This window comes from Phoxinus phoxinus (assembly GCF_949152265.1).
Source record: "Phoxinus phoxinus genome assembly, chromosome: 24".
Lineage (NCBI taxonomy): Eukaryota > Metazoa > Chordata > Actinopteri > Cypriniformes > Leuciscidae > Phoxinus > Phoxinus phoxinus.
The window spans coordinates 14,156,399-14,176,098 of NC_136899.1; the positions used below are offsets into that span (position 1 = coordinate 14,156,399).

General features: G+C 38.0%; 1 long non-coding RNA gene across 1 annotated transcript; it reads right to left on the bottom strand.

Annotated features, from left to right (window-relative positions):
- Window positions 1-16,184: 16,184 nt before the first annotated feature.
- On the bottom strand, window positions 16,185-17,829 carry LOC306992569. The gene is made up of 4 exons (XR_013796310.1): window positions 17,701-17,829; window positions 16,520-16,628; window positions 16,284-16,411; window positions 16,185-16,199 (listed from the first exon to the last, which is right to left on the bottom strand). It is a non-coding gene; the product is annotated as an uncharacterized lncRNA (long non-coding RNA).
- Window positions 17,830-19,700: the final 1,871 nt, after the last annotated feature.

The window sequence follows — 19,700 nt, forward strand, 5'->3', positions numbered from 1 at the left end:
AAGACCATTCTGTGTAGAAAAAGCCTGGAATGTTTTCCTCAAAAACCTTAATTTCTTTTCGACTGAAGAAAGAAAGACATGGATATCTAGGATGACATCGGGGTGAGTAAATTATCTGCAACATTTTTTTTGAAAGTGAACTAATCCTTTAATGATATGCTAAAGCCCGCCGCACGTATGTGATTGGTAAGGTAGTTTGTGTAGTCGAGAGACTGTCTTTAGATCACTGCAGTTTTAAAGAGAAAATATTCAGCAATGGTGTTGACTTGTGAATTTGCACATGTTTTTTCTTAAAGCATATTAAAAACACCACATAGACACAACATTAAAAACGTGATTCTTGAAAAACATGAAGATCTACATGCATTTTTTTTACAGTAGGCCCAGTGTTGAAACTCTTTTGTATTTTGGAAATGGTGAGTTTGATGAATGTGTGAAATAAAAAAGAAGAAGAGAAAAAACTGTGGAAGATGTTGTCATGATCCACAACATTAACTTTAACATGTTGCGCTGTCAGAAAACAACATGGTGGTTTTGGAGCAATTACCTGGCCACTGCACATCATCAAACGCACCGTACCGCAGGCACTCAGAGACTGACCATGAAAGAGGAAGAAGTGAGTCAGAGGAAAGCCAATTTGTATAATCCTAATTTAAGGGGATGTTGGTTTAGTGTTTCAAGAATGATGCCAGCCTGGGCAGCACACGACAGAGGCCTGTGTCTCCTGGCCCCGTCCCAGTCACCTCGCGCACAGATAGAAAACAGAAGCCGTGTTTTTGTTGGGCATGATCCTGCGGCGCATAAGCAAGATGGATGTTTTAGCCATGTCTGTTTATTTGTGCAGTCTGAAGGCATAAGAAAGAGTTTCTGTAAGCACGTGGACCTCTGATTTGGACCGTCTATACAATCAACATCTAAACAAGATTAGAAATTATGAATGAGGAATGAACTGGAGAGAGAAATTGCGCAGAATTGCACGCCTACGGAAAAGGAAGCTAGCCTTGATTAAGCGGACTACGTCAGGCCGTCTTGTTTATTCTCTTACATCATAGCTCAACTTAAAACGGCCTGGCTACGGAAGCCATCAATCGCACGCTTTCTGTTTTGAATTTGCGCTGTAGTCCTGAGCTTGATTTCTGGGCAGCAGGGTCGCTGAATGCTTAATATCATAGTCAGCCATTTACGGGGTGTAACCATGTTGAATTGAGAGAGCAAAGGGAATATATTTCTCTTTATGCAAAGACAGTCCAAAACATCCAGTGCAAGACTGATGATCTGTGCCTTGGGGTGGTAAGTGTCCATTTTCGTCTAAAAATAGTGCTGGGGTCCATTTCTCTGTTCTAAGCTTTCAAGAACTGTGACACCCCACATTCATTACCATACTGTATCAAGGTCCAAGGACAGGTTCTGGAGCCAAAGAGGCTGAGAAGACTGAGAAAAACCATAACAAGGGATAAAAAACTATTTCATATACGATGGCATGCTTGGTATGGCACCCCATGATGTGATACGAGAGAAAGTAGTGCAGGTTTTAGTTGAGAGGACCGATATACTGCGTTCTCAATGGATGGCCAAATAATAAAACACATAAAGAGAGTCTGCACACTCTACCAAAGAAGCCGTCATCAAATGCGAGATACAAACAATATTTTAGTGAAAAAAGGGCAAACGTTTCGTCACATGTGACCTTTGTCAATGCCAAGGATACAATGCTTAGTGCAAGAGCCATCTTAATTTAAGGTTACATAGATCACATGATCAACCAGGCCAGACTAACAAATCCAAACAATTAGGCTATTTAGTGCAAACAGTACCCGGCCTTGGTTCCAGAAGCATTTTATTTATACTGTATATATATATATATATATATCTGTAAAAAAAAGTTGCTGCCTTAAATTTTTAAGCACAGTCAACTTGGATGCTTAAGTCATTTAAATTTAAATGACATAAACTGATTTAAAAAGTGAGTTGAATCTTGTATAACTTCAAAAAAAAGTAGAAACTTGCTTAACTTATTTTGATGAGTTAAAGCACTGTTAAAACACATGTTGACAACTTATTGATCATATACATTTTACAGTGAAATATATATATATATATATATATATATATATCCACTTAAAATCCGTGCTCCCGCCGGCGGGAGCGAAAATCTTCGTTATAATGTTCGTATTAATTATTTATACATTTATTTATATATTTCACAAAACAGTCAAGTCATATATCACAAGAAAGGTCTCATTCTAAGGAATCTGGTGATGTAGAAAATCATAGATCGAATAATCTTCAAAAGAGTCGCGCAGTGAAATGTTATATTTTTATAACGAAAATATTCGTTATAATGTTCGTACGTTCTTTTTATAGGCTTCCTTATATGGTATCACCCAATTCATGGTATCATTTGAAAGCTTAGAATCTGAACTTTACAAAGAACACCATCACTTTTATATATTTTTCAAATATTAGCTTAAATATGCATTGGTCCCAGACAAAAATATCTGCTTTATGATTGTGAAGAAATTTTTATACGAAAAAAAAATTATTTATATATTTCACAAAACAGTCAAGTCATATATCTCAAGAAAGGTCTCATTCTAAGGAATTTGGTGATGTAGTTTATTTCATTGTGAGAAAATCAAAGATTGAATAATCTTCAAAAGAATCGCGCAGTGATCAAACTGACATAACAGTGAAAAGTATTACATTCCAGCTTCAATCAGCCACAAACCACCACACAATCTATATCACCTTTTAGCTTAGGATGTTATCTTTCAAATGAAAAATAAAAACCTTTTCGAATGAACTGAGATCATAGCATCATATCTCCAGGAGGCACGCCGGTGATGCACAACACTGGTGTGGTGACAAAAATATTTTTTTCATTTTGTATTATACAGAATTTTTTTTTTTTTTCCAGTGTTTGCTTGCATCAAGAGGAAACAGCCATAACTGTCTGCATGGCCGTAGAGCCCACAGGGCCTGAGTTATACACTTTCAAAAATGAATATAAAATAAAAAAATAAATAGCTCCTCTTTTTTATTTTTTTTTATTACAACACAGACAACATATACTTAAATGTTTATCACTTTCAACACTGTTTTATGAAACTTCAAAGGGTTTCCTGTAAAATGACACCAAAATTGTCCATTTTGACAAAACTATGCTGAAATGGTAAGCTTTTCAATTTGGGTATGCAAATCCAGGCGGAAATCCCCAAAAATGGTCTTGAATCTTAAGAGGATATATATATATATATATTTATAGCCTGATCTATATATAGGCTACACTAAATATACTAAAGTATTTTGAGAGCAGAGTCTTAATACTACCTCATTCGCAGTGCTTCATATGATTTCTCAACAGAAATTCCGCCGTTAAATTTTTTTTTTTTCTTTAATAAAAAATATACCATCAACTAACAACCTTAGCTAGTAGGTCTGTCTGAAAAGATTTTTGTTACTTCCGGTTTGCCACAGCTGACCAATCAGAATTGAGTATTTCAGAAAGCTGTGTAATAATAAGCACAGAGTAAAAAGTTCTATTTTTATAACTTCCATAAAAATAATACTGACTTGATAGCCTACTCAGGCTTGGTGGTGGTCTCAAGTCAAACCAGTGCTCTTTGTGGGGGTATAATAGACTAACACAAACCATTTCATTAAACACAGCAGACACTGCCAGATCATGCATTTGTCTTCATTTGTTGCAACATTTGGGAAGATTTTGAGTGCAGACACGTTGAAATGCGAATGACCCCGAGGAACGACAGTGAAAGGAAATGACTTCGAGATAAATGCTGACAGTGAAGGAGCTATAAAAGTAAAACACGAAAACCATTTGAAAGAAGACATAAAGCACATGTGCAAGTGGTTTAGCAAGTGATGCTGTCTTTCATTCTTTACAAGTCCATTGTGTAGGCCTATCTGCCTTCTATCAAAATGTGCCATACCTCATCCCTCTCTTTTCCTCCGTGTCTAGATCAGGTCTAAACACTGAATTATGAAAAAAGATGCAGTGTGGATGTGCAGTGTGTGTGACTCCTCTTTGATGCTGGCTGTAGTGAAATTTGTTCTACATTAAGCCGGTGATAATCTGATTATGGACTGCGATCCATTAAGTCTACTGTTAAAATGCACCATGCACTAGTTTTGAACTCGATACAGGGACGAAACTCGAGAGGCACTGTGGAACATTAAAGGCTCTTTGATGTAATATTTAACCCATCTGCACAAGAGGGGAGAGCTACATAAAATGCGCTAGGGGCCGTGGAAGCTGGCGATGTGAGAAATGGGATGTGTGATTCTCTTGTCCGGAGCCGTGCAAAAGAATGAAACAGCCGACTGCGCTGCGACCGTTAGCTCGTCGCACTTTTATCGGAGCAATAAAACTAAACCCTTCTTGTCTCGCCGGGGAGTGGACATCCCCTTGGAAAAAAAGCATCCTTTCACAAGACAACGAAAAGGAGGAGGAGCGAGCCCGCTGTCGTTTCCTGCGTCAGGTAATAAATTAAAGCCTTTTCTTTTCACTCTGCTCTCTAGCAATGACCTGTGTTGCTTTGGTTCAAATTAAATTAAAAGGAGATCATTTTTCAAGATTAAAACAAGAATCTTTTAACTGTGTGATATAGGTTAGGCTACATCACAAATTTATGTGTTTTTTTGTGATGTTATAATAGGCCTACTTCATATACCTTACGTAGAGACTGTCATTTTAAGGATTAAATCCTGTACATTATACTGTAAAGTAAAATAAAAATAAAAAAAAACTATTGTTGGTTTAACAACCTGGTTGCCTTTCCATGAACTCAAAATTTTGAGTTAATACAATGGAGATTGGTTTAATCAACAGAAACTTAAAATATGATGTTATCTGTACTGCATGAATTATCTAAGTTGATTTGATAAATGAAAAATGTTGTGATAAATCATGAACATACGAAAATATCGGGATGCTGAAGTGAAACACTGAGATGCAAATTAAATAGCTTAATAAAATAAAGATGCATGCCTTGAATTTTTAAGTATAATAAACTTGGATGTTTAAGTCATTTCAAATTACTTAAATGAGCTGAATCTTGTATAACGTAAAAAAAGTTGAAAATTGCTTAACTTTTTTTAAAGAGTTAAATGTAAAACAAATGTTGTCATAACTTTTTGATCATATAATGTTTTACAGTGTATATAGTAAGGAAGTATGCGATTTCGGATGCAGTCACTGACTTTGTAGCGCTAAAATCAGTCAGTTTGAGCGCCCTGACCAACCTATAGCTGGTTCAACCAATGGCATGAGTTTGGGGTGGGTCTATCTGATTGTCCAACCAATAATCGATCGGGGATGTTCAGTTGCCAAACAAATCGTACTTCATCTTTGACGGCTAAATGGAAATTTTGTCCAGATTTTGAGGCCTATTTAAAAACTACTTGAATACCTCTTATTGTCACAATCCTCAGTCACCAGTCCTGTCACCACTGCACTACATTTCCCATGATCCTTTACGGCGCCCATCTGAACACACTCATCAATCATCCACATCTGCGATCATTCACCTTCATCAGCTCCACTCAAGCCTGCTTCACACACTCATCAGTGTCAGGTCTCGTTGTTATACACCAAACTTTACCTGACTACCCACCTGTGGATTACCTTCGCAATACTGTCTCCTTTTCTGTCTTCTGAGAATCATCCAGTCATCTGATCTTCCAGTCTCCTCTCATCTCAGCCTGCAACAGATAAGACCTGTCACTTTCATGCCAGTTTCAGCATAACGGTTGATCTGCCATTCAGAGACTTCCCTGGTAACATCCTGTGTTTCATTCAATAAACTCTAGTCCGATGTTACCCGTGTCTGCATTCTTCTGTTCCATGACATTTATGTGATGGAACTGTTCATTTCCAAATTCAAATGTATTGTGATATTAGCACTTTATTTTACAGCCCTTTTTCCCTTTACATTCTTATTACAGTAGTTACAATAACTGGGTAATAAGGTACTAACCCTGAACCTATTAAACCTAACCCTAACCCCTAGTATTTTCTTAGGGAAGTACACTGCAAGTACACATGTATGCATACTGTAAAATAAAATGCAACCGTGATGTTTTAACTTTTGTTTAAAGATTTATGTAAAAGTGTTTATCTTTTTTCTTGGATCCTCTCATTTGTCACATAACCTTGTACATGCATGGTGCAAGATGACTTTAGTCTCTTTGGAGGAAAGCTAGAACAAACGTCTGTTTTGAAAATGTGTGTCTAGATAAATGCTAGTAATTGCATTTTCTGCAGCTGGCGCTCTCTTTACCCGACACATTCTTGAACCTCAGAATGCTTAGGCCTACTACATTTTGGACCGGATGATGTTGCAAGCAACTGGTCTCAATGGGACTCTTCTGCAAGGCATTGCTATTCAGGAATGTAATACAACAAAAGAAGCCTCATAATCATCCCAAACAGTCCACACACGGTTCAGACTTAGGCTGGGCTTAAAGTCTTTTCCCCTGATTTTGCCAGGAAATGTAGTGGCATGGATCCAGTGAAAAACACAACCATGACATCACTACAGCCTCAAAAATCTAAACAGTTCCCTTATTAGCATACATTCTGCACCAAACATTGTGAATAATAATGTTTTCTGTCTCCCGCAGCAGGCAATTGGGCTCTGACCACTGACAAACAGCAGCCAAGTTAAATAAAAGTTAGGAGAATGACGGTCGGAGCACCTCAATTAAATGGGTTTGCTCATGTGCTGGACTTGCCAAAAGGACTCAAGCTATAATTTGAATGATTTTTTTTTTTTTTCATTCATACTGCTGGACAAAGCCACAAAAAAAGTATGGAGAAAACGTTGTGGAGTCTGAATGGTGCCGGTTGGGTGAGGGATGATTAAAAACTTCATGTTTGGGATATACACTAAACATCAATGGTGTCTAACTGAAAGGAAGCACGTGCAGAAAAATGTGTTTTCGGACAATATCAATACAGTCCTTGAAGAAATAGTTTCCAATTGCTAAAAAAATATTTACTCACCTTAACATCATTCCAAACCCTTATGGGTTTGTTTTTTCTGTGGAACGTAAAATAAGATATTTTTAAGAATCAAAATTTTTTCTTTTCCCATGCAATTAAAATGAATAAGCATAGCTTCCAAGCATAAAAATGCATAGGCCTATATATTCTTACAAATAAAAGTTCTTTATTTGCATATGGTTTCATCATGAATAACCTTTTTAACAGCCATTGGACTTTTCCATTCCACAAAAGGTTCTTTATAGTGGAAAAAGGTTCTTTAGATTTTTAAAATGTTCTTCACACTAGGAAAAATGGTTAATAACTGTTCACTGAAAGGTTCTTTAGTAGCCCTAAAGGGAAAAATATATTTGTCAATGCTTTTGCGTTCTTTCGTAAATGTTTTGCGTACACTAAGAAATTTGCATTTGCTCTCAAAGAGCTCAAGGTTTTGCCAGTGAACGCAAAGTTTCTCGAGTGAACGTAGGTTTTGTAAGCGAACGCAAAGTTTCTCGGGGGACCGCAAAACATTTGCGAGAGAACGCAAAGCATTGGCTGCATCCGAAATCACATACTTCCCTACCATATAGTTGGAAAAATGCGTCTCTGTAGCACGCATTGTGTTTATCGTGCAATTTATAGGCCTACGCGAAAATTAGTTTTTACGTGCATATGATAGGCTACGCAGTTTTCGCGTGCACTTGATACGCACTTTATTGCGTGTAAGAGCCTACACACTCACCCCACAGCACTAATCCTAACCAAACGTATATATAATTCACCCCACACACCATTACTAATCCTACCCTAACCTACTCATGTGTATCCTGTGCACGTAAAAACACATTTTCACGTATAAATTGCACGATAAACACACTGCGTGCTATAGAGACGCATTTATTGTGACCGTGTTGGCGAAAAACAGCATATGAAAAAAACGAGTAGCCTGTTCGAATTCCCAGTAGCCTATAGGCACAAAGTACCCGGATGATACTTCTTCAGGCGAGATTCTGAAGTGTGCGCTCGAACTTCGATGGACACTTAACTATCCCATGAGGCCATGGGAGAGGATTTATGAAAGGAGGTGAAGCAACACAGCTGACACTGAAAGGTCACATGATAACGAGAACATGTCTGGCCAATGTCTGGATTACATTCATACTATATAGAACATATTTTTTTAGTAGTTGTGAAGTAATTACTTATTCAGAATAAGTACCTGTTCTAAGACACTGTGCGATTTCGCATGCAACCATTGACTTTTCCTCCCATCTCTTATTCTGTCTCTGTATTTTAGATTAACCCTTTAATTATTTCTGGACATTGATGCTTGATGTTAAAACTGAAGTATATTGCACAGTGAAGGAGAGCTTGTTATTCATTGCACTCATGGGTATCCAACTGGTTCTCTCTAAGGCCCCAGCATTAACAAATTAGCTTGCCATGTGACATCCACAGCACGACTGAGCTATGAATGATGGTGATTATTTATCATTTATGGACGTGCTGAAGGAACAACATTACTAATACCACCCCTGGGTCCACTATGGGCTTGATGAAGACCTAGCTCCCCGATATTAGAGACTAAGACCTCAGGGCCTACGCAGTAACTGGACCCTTTCCTGCCTGTTGGGTCATTAATGACAGTCCCATAGCACCTGTATACTGCGCAGCACTCCTGTGGGCCTAGTGGTTATTTATGGGGCTTACAGGACCCTGTCGCATTACTTCAGCCCTGTGGGTAGATTGAGGTCACAAGTAAAATTTTGACTCTTTTGCTGATCGGGGACCAGCGTTTTCAGTCAAACTTAATCTTAGCCAGTCAAAGAGCAAAAGTAGTAGGCTACTCAGATCAGCGACACCTTTGAGGCATGGATTTCACTGGATTTTTTTTTAAAAGAAGTAAAAGCTTGTTATGCAGTGAAACGATCTTCTCAATGTTACAAAAAAAGTGCTTTTGTGAGTCCACGGTTAACCAATATTAATACATTCATATAAATGATGGGAAAAAGACCATAAAACCAAAACATCAGTAATATGCACAGGGATCAATTTTAGGAATGACAAGATCAGATTGTGTGTCTATCTACTAAGACAACATTTTTGGGCATCACATAATTAAATAGTTCTACTTCCCCCAAATGCTGCATGTCTGTTCCCCCCCAAATGGCTGGTTGACACTGAATTGCTTATAATGCCTGAATATATGGTGTCCAAGTAGGCAGCTCAGTAGGTATTGAGACACAGGCGAAATGTAGGTATTTCCCACACTTATCCAGAAGATGTCAGTGAATCTTCATGGAACTGATCCTAAACGTAAAGCCAAACATAGAGTCCTCTTTGTTTTTTAAAGACAGTGCAATGCGACCTGACTTCATTATCATAATAACTTCTCTTCAGTAATTAGACCTACTTTGTCGACTCCAGAAGTTCTTTAGATCCTATTTAAAATCAATAAACACGTGACATGAAAAAACAACAACACTACGTCATATAAATAATTTCCAGAAAGAAATATACATTTATTTGGATGTCGCCATCATATTTGGGATTAGCCTACACGCAAAAAAAAAAAAAATTATTAGCTTTAGAATAATTGGCATAGGCAAATAAAGAGGTATAGAAAAACATATTTATTTAACAGTGATTTCGGAATTCTACGGAAACAGTATTGGTTGTTTTAATAGATAGCCTAGCTATTAATAGACACACACACACACACGCAATTATATTAAATGTGTAAGTAAGAAAATATTAATTTTGTCTGAAAGAATATTTTGCATGGAAAACTTTTAATAATAGCCTGATGATGACGATGATGATAACAACAAAAATAATCAATTTACATAGTCTATTTTTAGGCTATATAGGCTACAGTAAATATTACGCTATATGATACAATTAATTTACCATTTATATAAAGTACAATGTTTATGTTATTGGATTATTCCACAACTGTATTGTCTCTCAGACTAATGAATTTTTATGAATGCGTTTGCGGATGTTACATTACAAATGCATATGTTTCACAAAATGCGCATGCAACAAACAAACCATGTAATTACAGGCAATTCAATGTTACAAAATATAGAGCATATTTTAAGTTCTCTTTATCAGACAATTTCGATACTACAAAATTTAATTCGATAGGTCTACTGTGAAATTTAATTCGGATATAATTCATTTCGCTCTCACCTAAAACAAATATTCCATAAATATTCTGAATAAACTATTTTATTTGTAGCCTATTTTTTCATTTTTCATTTTATTTATGAGTTAGATTTATTATTTGCTAAGTTTGTTCAGATGTAGCCTATTCTAAAGGTTTGCCATGCGCTTTAAATCACATTTTCGTGTCCGACACATGTCGCCTAATAAACGCTGAATTGTTGTATTTCTTTTTTCCCTGTCGGAACAGAAATATGGGGGTTATATGACAGGGAAGTGGTTCGTATGGGGTTATATGACAGGGAAGTGGTTCTTTGTGGTTAGGAGGCCGCACGGCTCGTCATGTCACCGCCACACACTGAGCGCGCGCCGCATGTGGCACAACTGCAAACGCAGAGGGGACAGCGCGAGCATATCCGCGTCTGTAAAGACAATATTGAATTTCTGTAAACATGATTGAGCTTAGTTTAAATGTCCCTCGTAAAAGTAAGTTAAACAAATATGCATACATTAAACTATATGCTATTTTCATTTCTAAAAAAATATATAAGATGTAAAATTGTGCTTATTGTTATTAAATTACCTGTGCATTTTTGCGCAGCTTCGCATTGGCGTTTAGTAGGGTACAATGAGCAGAATTGTTCAACATTCGATGCATGTGCTTGCATAGTTTCCATGTGCCAATTTACAGGCCAGAGATGATGTAACAGAATTTGTTTAAACGTGTAACTCAACGTGTTTTTTTCTGTGTGGTGTTGTTGTCTCGTTGATAAAATAATCCCATTTTTGTCTGCTACAAATTAAAGTAGTTTACAAATCTACAATTTATCCCTAAATGAACATCAAATACAGAGTGATGTTATTTACACCCTTGTTTTTTCATAAATGTATTGTGGTAAATACATTTGAATTTAATTCAAAATTAATTCAATCATAGCCTGTGTGTGTGTGTGTGTGTGTGTGTGTGTGTGTGTGTGTGTGTGTGTGTGTGTGTGTGTGTGTGTGTGTGTGTGTTATGTCATGCTGATTCAGATATATGGGCTACTATTTCTGTCATTTAACAATCAAAATGGTAAAAACTATTTTTGTTGTTCTTATGGAAAATAGCTTTTTTTAACCCTGTAAATGCTTTATTAATCCATATCTTCTAGATAATCTTACAACTTCTCTACCTAAGACTTCATATCTTCTTGACTATAAATAAATAAAACACACAAATCCCTGTGTGTCTATGTTTTTGCTAATAAGATATTTTATCTGACTAAATACACCAGTATTAAACTAGCTATTCATGTTTCTTTAGTGAATTGTTGTTTAATTGCGGTGCAGGAGGAGCTCTCACCTGCCGCTTGACCTGGAAGAGATGGACTAATGCTCATATTTAATGATTTTCACAGAACTCCTGAAGCATGACAGCCGGCCTTAAAATCTGCCCTTACTTCCCCCTCAAAACCAAATCAATCAAAAAGGATATTAAAGGCTATGCGTCCCAGTCCTCGTGTTTGTATAAGCTTGATTTTCACAACTGGAAAGTGATAGCCATCTGCTCAGGCAGGCTGGAGGGATATCGAGTGCGAGCAGGTAACTGACAGCTATTAAAGCCTCAGTCTGCTTCGTGACTACAGTCACACTCATGATTAAAAGAAGAACTGGACAGGGAAGGGAGGTGAAAAAAGGCTTGAGTCAGCGCAGGCACCTCGACCGCACAAAAGAAAGGCCTGACAAAAGGAGCGCCGTGATGGTGATTGACAGGTGTCTGTCTCAGCGAACTCTCGAGGACGTGTCTCACGCTGAAGTTTCAGGTTAGACTTATTAGTGGTCCGGAAAAAAAAATTCCCCCATCATCAAAACGTAAGGATGACCTTGCGATGACATGTGACCCCATCAACGGCTCTGTATAAGCCACATCTGTCATTTGCACAATGCTAACTCCTATTTTCATCACGCGTAAAGCTTGAAATTACAGGAAAGAGGGGAAGCTTCCCACATCAAGTTCAATTACGCAGAGACTTTCCCATGTGGGTTCATTGTTTATTTTAAACAAAGAGAGATGATTTTGGTTCCTGTCATTGCATTTTTTACTGTGATTTTGTGTGCCAAATTATATATATATATATATATATATATATATATATATATATATATACATTAGTCCATCTCTTCCATATATATATATATATATGAATACACACACACACACACACACACACACACACACACACACACACACACACACACACACACACACACACACACACACACACACACACACACACACACACACACACACACACACACACACACACACACACACACACAATAATGAAATGTATAATATACAATGAAATATTTTCAATTATACTAATATACTTTTAGTAATATTTTAATATCTGTAATATATAATATACTGTATATACACTGTATTTATATAGTAAAGTCAAAATATTCTGAAATATATGCAAAATTTGCAAAATGCAAAAATTCAAGATGAAATGTCATGGCCTTATTCATAACATCTGTGTAACATTTGGCGCTTGTAGAAACATATCCAGATGCCACTGTAATTACTCTCGCTTGTACTTTCTTTAAGTTGAGGCACTAAAAACTTTGCCATGTTGACCAAACACAGATTTAAGTGTTAAGTTTCTTTCGTTTCTCGATGACATCATCAACAAGCATCAAACAGGCTCTTGAATTTGCTTGTGGAGCAAAATAAATGCTGTGCTGGCGAATTTACACCTTGAGTCTTATTCAAAGTAAATGAAAGGTAAGCAAAATACACTCTCTTCAGAAAACTGCTCCACAAAAATTAAACGGTTTTGACCAGTAATATTTCTCTTAGGGAAAAAAATGACTGAAAAACAAAAAAATAGTTGTATAATGAGGCCCCAGTGGAGAGAGGATTGACATAAAACTTGGTTTGATATGTCTCTTTTGCTTTGCAGGTCTCCACCAAAACCAGAACTTCCCCATCTGTGCAACACCTAGTGAACCCAGACGGAAGCTATTGAGGTGGAAAATACAGGAGAGGACCTGACAAGATAAAGATATCAGGAGCAGACAAGGGCAAAGTAACATATTGATGGAGCGGGCCTCAGTTGGCTGACACCAGATACTTGCTATTTAAAAACAGTGGTTTCGCTTGCTCATGGATTTGCTGCTACCTCTGTCGTTCTCTTTCTCTTTCTCTTTCTCTCAAGCTCTCTCGGCCTAAGTCTGGATATCCATCCCCCCTTGCTGTGTAAAGCTGCGACCCCCTTTTACAGTGTGTCAAACAGACAAATACTGTCACCCCTATAACCACTTTTGTGGCCTCCTTCAGGTCTCTTTCCCAGCTTTGTGAATAAGCTCTCCTGCTAATGGAATTTCAGGCTGCACCAGATTATAACAGGACAATAGAATATTTGTTTGTCCAATTCACTTTTAAGCACTAAGATTCAGTGGAGCATGAGACACGTAGAACCCCAGATAACTCCCACTGGCTGTGCGCCACTTTTTCTTTTTCTTTTTTTTTTTGCAGCAATAGCACAGTACACAACAGCCAGTAGTCTGTGTTCCTGTTTAAAACTTAGGCCAACTGAACAGAGAAAAGCTAACATGCTAAAGGCGCGTTCACATTAGCTAAATTTCTGCGAAATATCACCAACAAAAAAGGTCCATTGTATATTTCAACAGTGTAGTGATGTGTGAAGCACCACTCACATCGGTCACTTTCAAACTAACCAGTTTTCTGTTTGTCTAGCCAACTTGAACCCACAACGATATCTGAATGTTAACATCTCTCACCCTCACGCGAAATTCCTTATCGCTTGGATTCCAATTGGATGTGACCGCACCTTAATGCTAACATTATACCTTGTGACCATGCAGCCTGATCTCATGAGAAAATGTAAGTATTTTACGAGGTAGATTTCGATCGTATGAATTTGTACGATGGGATTCCTCTATGGAATCATACGATTTTTAGAAAAAATAAGCGTGAAGGTCCAGCCCTAAACCTAACCATCAGTGCGTAAGGAGATGAAAATATACAAATGAGACTGCACAAATTAGCCACCATACTCTGCTACCACATTTACTTATAGGTGCAAGTCTCAAAGTGTCCTGTTCACACAGCAGCTTACAGTAGCATCTCGAATCTGTATAAACGTGCAACAGAAGTCAAGCGTATTAAGGATTCAAATTCAGGACTGACAACCATATTCTGCTGCTGTGTGAACATAGCCTAAAAACTAGAGGTATAGTGGTACTAGGCATACCGATAGTTTACCTATAATGTGTATGAAAGTACACTTTGAAATATGCTCTCAGTAAATTACTAGTTTAGTAGTTTTATACTGCAAGTATACTTGTAAGTTTTCTTTAAGTGAATTTAACATCATACTCACTTAAAAAAGTTGGGTTAAAAACGACCCAACAACTAACCCAATGGTGGGTTGATATAGCACCGACCTACTGTTGGGTTATTTTAACCCAATAAATTAGGTAACTAGTTTTACCCAATAAATTGGGTTACAAAAAACTCATTTGTTGGGTTATTTGGCCAAAATTATGCTTTAACCAACCTAGTATTATTATTTTATTATTATACTATTATTGCCATGTAAATAAATAACTTACAACTTCAGTATATTGACAATGCTTTATTTACATTCAATGGCATTACATTCAAAGGCATTACATTCAAAAGTTATTATTGCAATTGTTTTAATTTATTTCCTAAAGGTAAGAAATTGTTTCAATAAATAAAAAAGGTGACCGTGTTTTGAGGGAACACCTCCAGGCACAGAATATTAATGTTAAAATTAATTAATTTAGAATTATGTTTTAAGTTCTAAGAAACATGGAGCACAAAAACAAATAAACAGTTGTAAACATTACAAGTTGTAAAAAAATTAAGTCATTGTTGCAATTGCTTTAATTTACTTCCTTAAGGTAAGAAATTATTTCAATAAATAAATAAATAAATAAAAGTAATGCAATTATAAACTGCCTCATAAGACAACATTGTGTTGAGGGAACACCTCCAGGCACATAATATTAATGCTAAAATTAATTTATTTACAATTCTGTTTTAAATTCTAAGAAACATGGAATACAAAAACACAAATAAACAAACAAAACAAACCAAATCAAGTCCACTTTATCCAATTATAAACTGCCTAAGTAGGCGACAGTGTGTTGATGGAACTCCCCCTGGCACAGAAACTGCCAAACAGGCTTTGGATACTCAGGCCTCATCCACACTACTGCGTTTTAGTTTAAAAACGGAGAATTAAAACGAATACGATCTCCGTCCACACCAGTGTTTTAGCTGCGTATTAGAATTGATCTCCGTCCACATTAAAACGACTGAAAACGCGGATCACGTGACCACTCACCAACACTGGGCGTGCGCGTGCAGGTGTAAACAGACGCATGTAGGCAGTGATAGCATTTTAAAATGCAGAATTGACTTGCACAACAGCTGCTAGCAAAGACATCAACATCAGAAACGCTTGTAAAACGTTACGTAGTCCAGGCTGGTTTGTATGTTTTCTTCCCGGGGACGGGTCATGTGATGGGTGTCTGACGAATCAGGGAAGGATACGCCATGACTGATGACACCCAATCATAGAGCCGAGCGTGAGCCTCTGCGCCATCGTTTGTCAAGTCCTCCGTTTTGACCGTCTTCACTAAAACGCCCTCCGGGGATTCAAAACGCAAAACGGGGTCGGAGCGTTTTTAAACTTCTCCGTTTTAGGTCTTCGTTTTTGCCGTTGTAGTCTGGACGGGAGGTGCAAACGTAGCAAAAGGTCTCCGTTTCTAAACGAAAACGCAGTAGTGTGGATGGGGCCTCAATTTCTAAAACATAAAATGATTTAAAGCATGTATCCACAGCTTGTAAAAGTCTGTCTTGCTCTAGTGCCGCTCCTCCCACAATGACGAAGGCTTGTGAGCAGTTGAATTTATCCCCAAGCTGCAGGACATGAGGGAATTGCCTCCGTTGCTCCTCCACCTCCAAATATTGGATGATGTTTGTTCCAACCTTTAAATAGAATTTTGAAATGGTAAATATGCACACATGGATCAAATATTACCCAAAATGTGTTGTCATAAATGATGTACCTACAGGCTATAAATCAACAAATGCTTGTTTTGCCTCCTGGTAAGAGGGCCGAACCATCTTGCAGCCAGTTTTGTATGGCAATGGAGGAAGGATAGCTGGCAGGGTTTTCAAAGCAACATCTCCAAGAGTGTCTTTACATTAAACAAAAAGAACAATGGATTAATCTTTAAACAAGTGCATTATATTATAGACAAAATATTGACATGAAAGTACAGAGCTGTTGTGCAGGATTTTCTCACCAGAAGAAATGTTAGTCTGAACAGGAAGATCCAAGGCTCTCTTCTCGGTCTTGCGATATGAAATGATTCGTTGAGATGCATGTCCCCAAATTTCAAAGTCCTGAGCAATCTAAAAATAAATAAAGAAAATGAAAAGTTAAAATCACACCAACACCTCATATGTTGCAGTAACAAATAAATTGTGGACATTTGTTTTTCAATATGAAAAATCAAGCTTGGTGAATCAAATCAAGTGGGATTATTTTTTTTTAAATATAGAAAAATATAATTAAAATGCCACTAAAAGAAAAGATTTAGATTCCGATCTTATACCTATTTATTTTAAGGAATCAAATCTAGAAAAAAATATACATTTTAAATAAAAAAACGTGTATATAAAACCAACACCAATAAGCAGAAATGAAGTTGCGTATGCGTGTGTGTGTACCTGCATTTGTGTTTGTGTGGGTGTCAGGTCTCACAAATGATGCCCTAAATGTTAGGGCGCTGTTCACAAATGCACTGTTGCACCTGCGTGTGTGTTTGTGTGTATGAGCAAGCATTGTTCCAAAATGCATTTGTGACTCAAAGCTTTCCTTTCTGTGTGAACAGAAATGTTCTGATTTATTCTGGATTTATTTTTAAAAAACTGAAAAAACCCTCTTGGGAATTGTAATAATGTAATTAATTCATACAGGTTAGTAGGGACATGGTGGGAAAGTTATGACAAAAGTTTGTGAATGCATCAAACACTATTTGACAAATGCATTCGCAACCATCTATGTTATTGAACTTAATACATGAAGTACATTCTTCCATTCAACTTGTGGCCCACAACAATAAAACAATAACAAACAAATAATAAAATAGTTTATCTTTTACACAGGAATTTTCTCTGTAAATCGTTTGTGAATTTACATTTGAGATTTTTTTTTACGCTGTTCAGGAGCCATGTGCCACTGAAAAGTGATGATTGAGATGCAGTTTGACCAATGTTTGCGTTACGTAGGCTACATTACGTACGTTACGAATGCAATGCAAAAAGGCACACATTGAATGGCGAATTGAAGGAGTGCAAAAAGAGGACGTATGATCACCCTAGTTTAACACTTTGTAGTATTTTAAATTCACACTAGTTGGGATAGCCCAAGTAGACATTTGCGCTACAATGTAGGCCTTTATATAACACAGCATAACGTTACCTTCTTCCTGTAAGTGACTGCGACACTGGATGGACCAGGAGGCTTCCGCTGGGTCTTGAAGCCGAGCGCGTCGGTCAAATATCTGAAAATATGAATAACTTCCCACAAAGTATTAGCAGCTAGAAAGAATAGACAGTGAGGAAGAGTAGCTATCACAATCGAGTATTAAGAAATAACATCGGTGCCGTTAGTCGCAGATAGCGGACGAAAAGCAGTCGACAGGGGAGATATAAACATGGAAATAATCTAAACAGAAAAAAGCGGCAATAATACTGTAAGAGCTTAAAGTCACTTCATAACGAAAAAAAATAACATGTATACAATATGCATAGCCTATAGATACTGTATAGTGTAATATTAACTCACCCGTGCCGTGTATCTGCTATCACACTTGCGGTGGTCAACCGTTGAAATTTGAATTTTAACCCAACGGACTGCGTTGTTATAGAAACAACCCAATAAATGTTCCGAATAACCCAACAGAACGACCCAATATTTTTAACCCAGCTATTGGGTACGCAAAATAACCCAACGTTTTTTAGAGTGTACCTTTAACTGTACTTTAACTTTTTCCCCACCAGCGTTTTTTTATTATTATTTAAATATATAAATATAACAGTGAAAATATTGATTGCTGGACAATTCGGTCAATGGTGAGAAAGCGTTGTGCCATAAATTAGAAAATAATTCTGTCCATGGCCGAGAAAGTGTAATGTAGATTTGAAGTAAATGCCAATGTACACTACCAGTGGACTACACAAAAATGAACATACTCAGAATAAGGACCATCTGTAAATCAATATATTTTCAAACAATGTAAGCTCATAAGACAGTATGTATACTGAATTATTTAATTTTTTTATATATCGAAGTACATAAAAAGTATATTTTTAAAAAGTGAGCTGATGACGCTGTGAAGTGTGAAGTGATGACGCTGTGACGCGCGAGTGATCAAGTAGTCAAATGTATAAAAAAGCTTTAATTCGATTCCTTCATTCTCATTTTCTTTCCTTGCAGCCTTCCCTTGCATCCTACAGGGGTGGAGCTGAAACACGAGGAAAAGTTACGAGGATGCACAAATAAGAATTAAGAAGCACCCCAAGAAACCAAGGTGGCGATGATGGTGGGAGGAACCAGGAGCAAGAGTAGCAAGGTGGGGACCCAGAGCGCAGCCAAGATTAAGAAAGTCGATGGAGGGAGAAGCCATGGTTGAGTTTTGGCTGATTGAGGTGAAGCCATTGATGCAGACGGAGAGCAGATAGGACCGGGTGACACCGATACTCCTGGAGGCCTGGAGGCAATGACAAGTGTCCGAGGTGGAGCCAGGGTACCTGAGGACTGAGGTTGAGCCATTGAGGCAGAGGACCGAGGCTTGAGACAGACAGAGAGACAGTTGAGACAGACAGGGCCGAAGTGGTGGAGAGACGGAGCGCAGCGGTTTGCATGTGAGTCCGTGGCGCAGTCAGGGTCCCATCTGACCGAGGCAGAGCAAAAGTGACGAGGGAGCCTGGTGAATCCGTAAGGACAATGGTATCTGGTGGAGCCGAAAGAAGAAGGAGCCAACGGGTCGACGAACCGAGTTGGAGTGATGGGATCAGCGACTGGAGGTGAAGTCAGTGGACCCATTTGCCAGAGCGAAGCTGGAGACCTGAAGACCCTAAGCAAATCCACACAATATAGTGGTGTTAGAGAAGATGAGGGGCTGAAGGGAACCAGCGGAGGCGGGACTGATGTCTGGCTGACTTTTGAAGAGGAGGCAGAAATTGGTGGCCGGTCGGGAACTCTAGCTCTACCTGGAGACGCAGGAAACTTTGGGCTGGGCGGAACCAGTGGGGACGCAGGAAATTTTGAACTGGGTGGAACCAGCAGAAGATGGGCTGACAGACTGGCTGACTTTTGAAGAGGAGGCGGGAGGGCGAGGCTGGGCATGAACTCTGGGGTTGCAGGAGACTTTGGGCTGGACGGAACCAGTGGGAGCGCAGGAGAGAGTGAACTGTGTG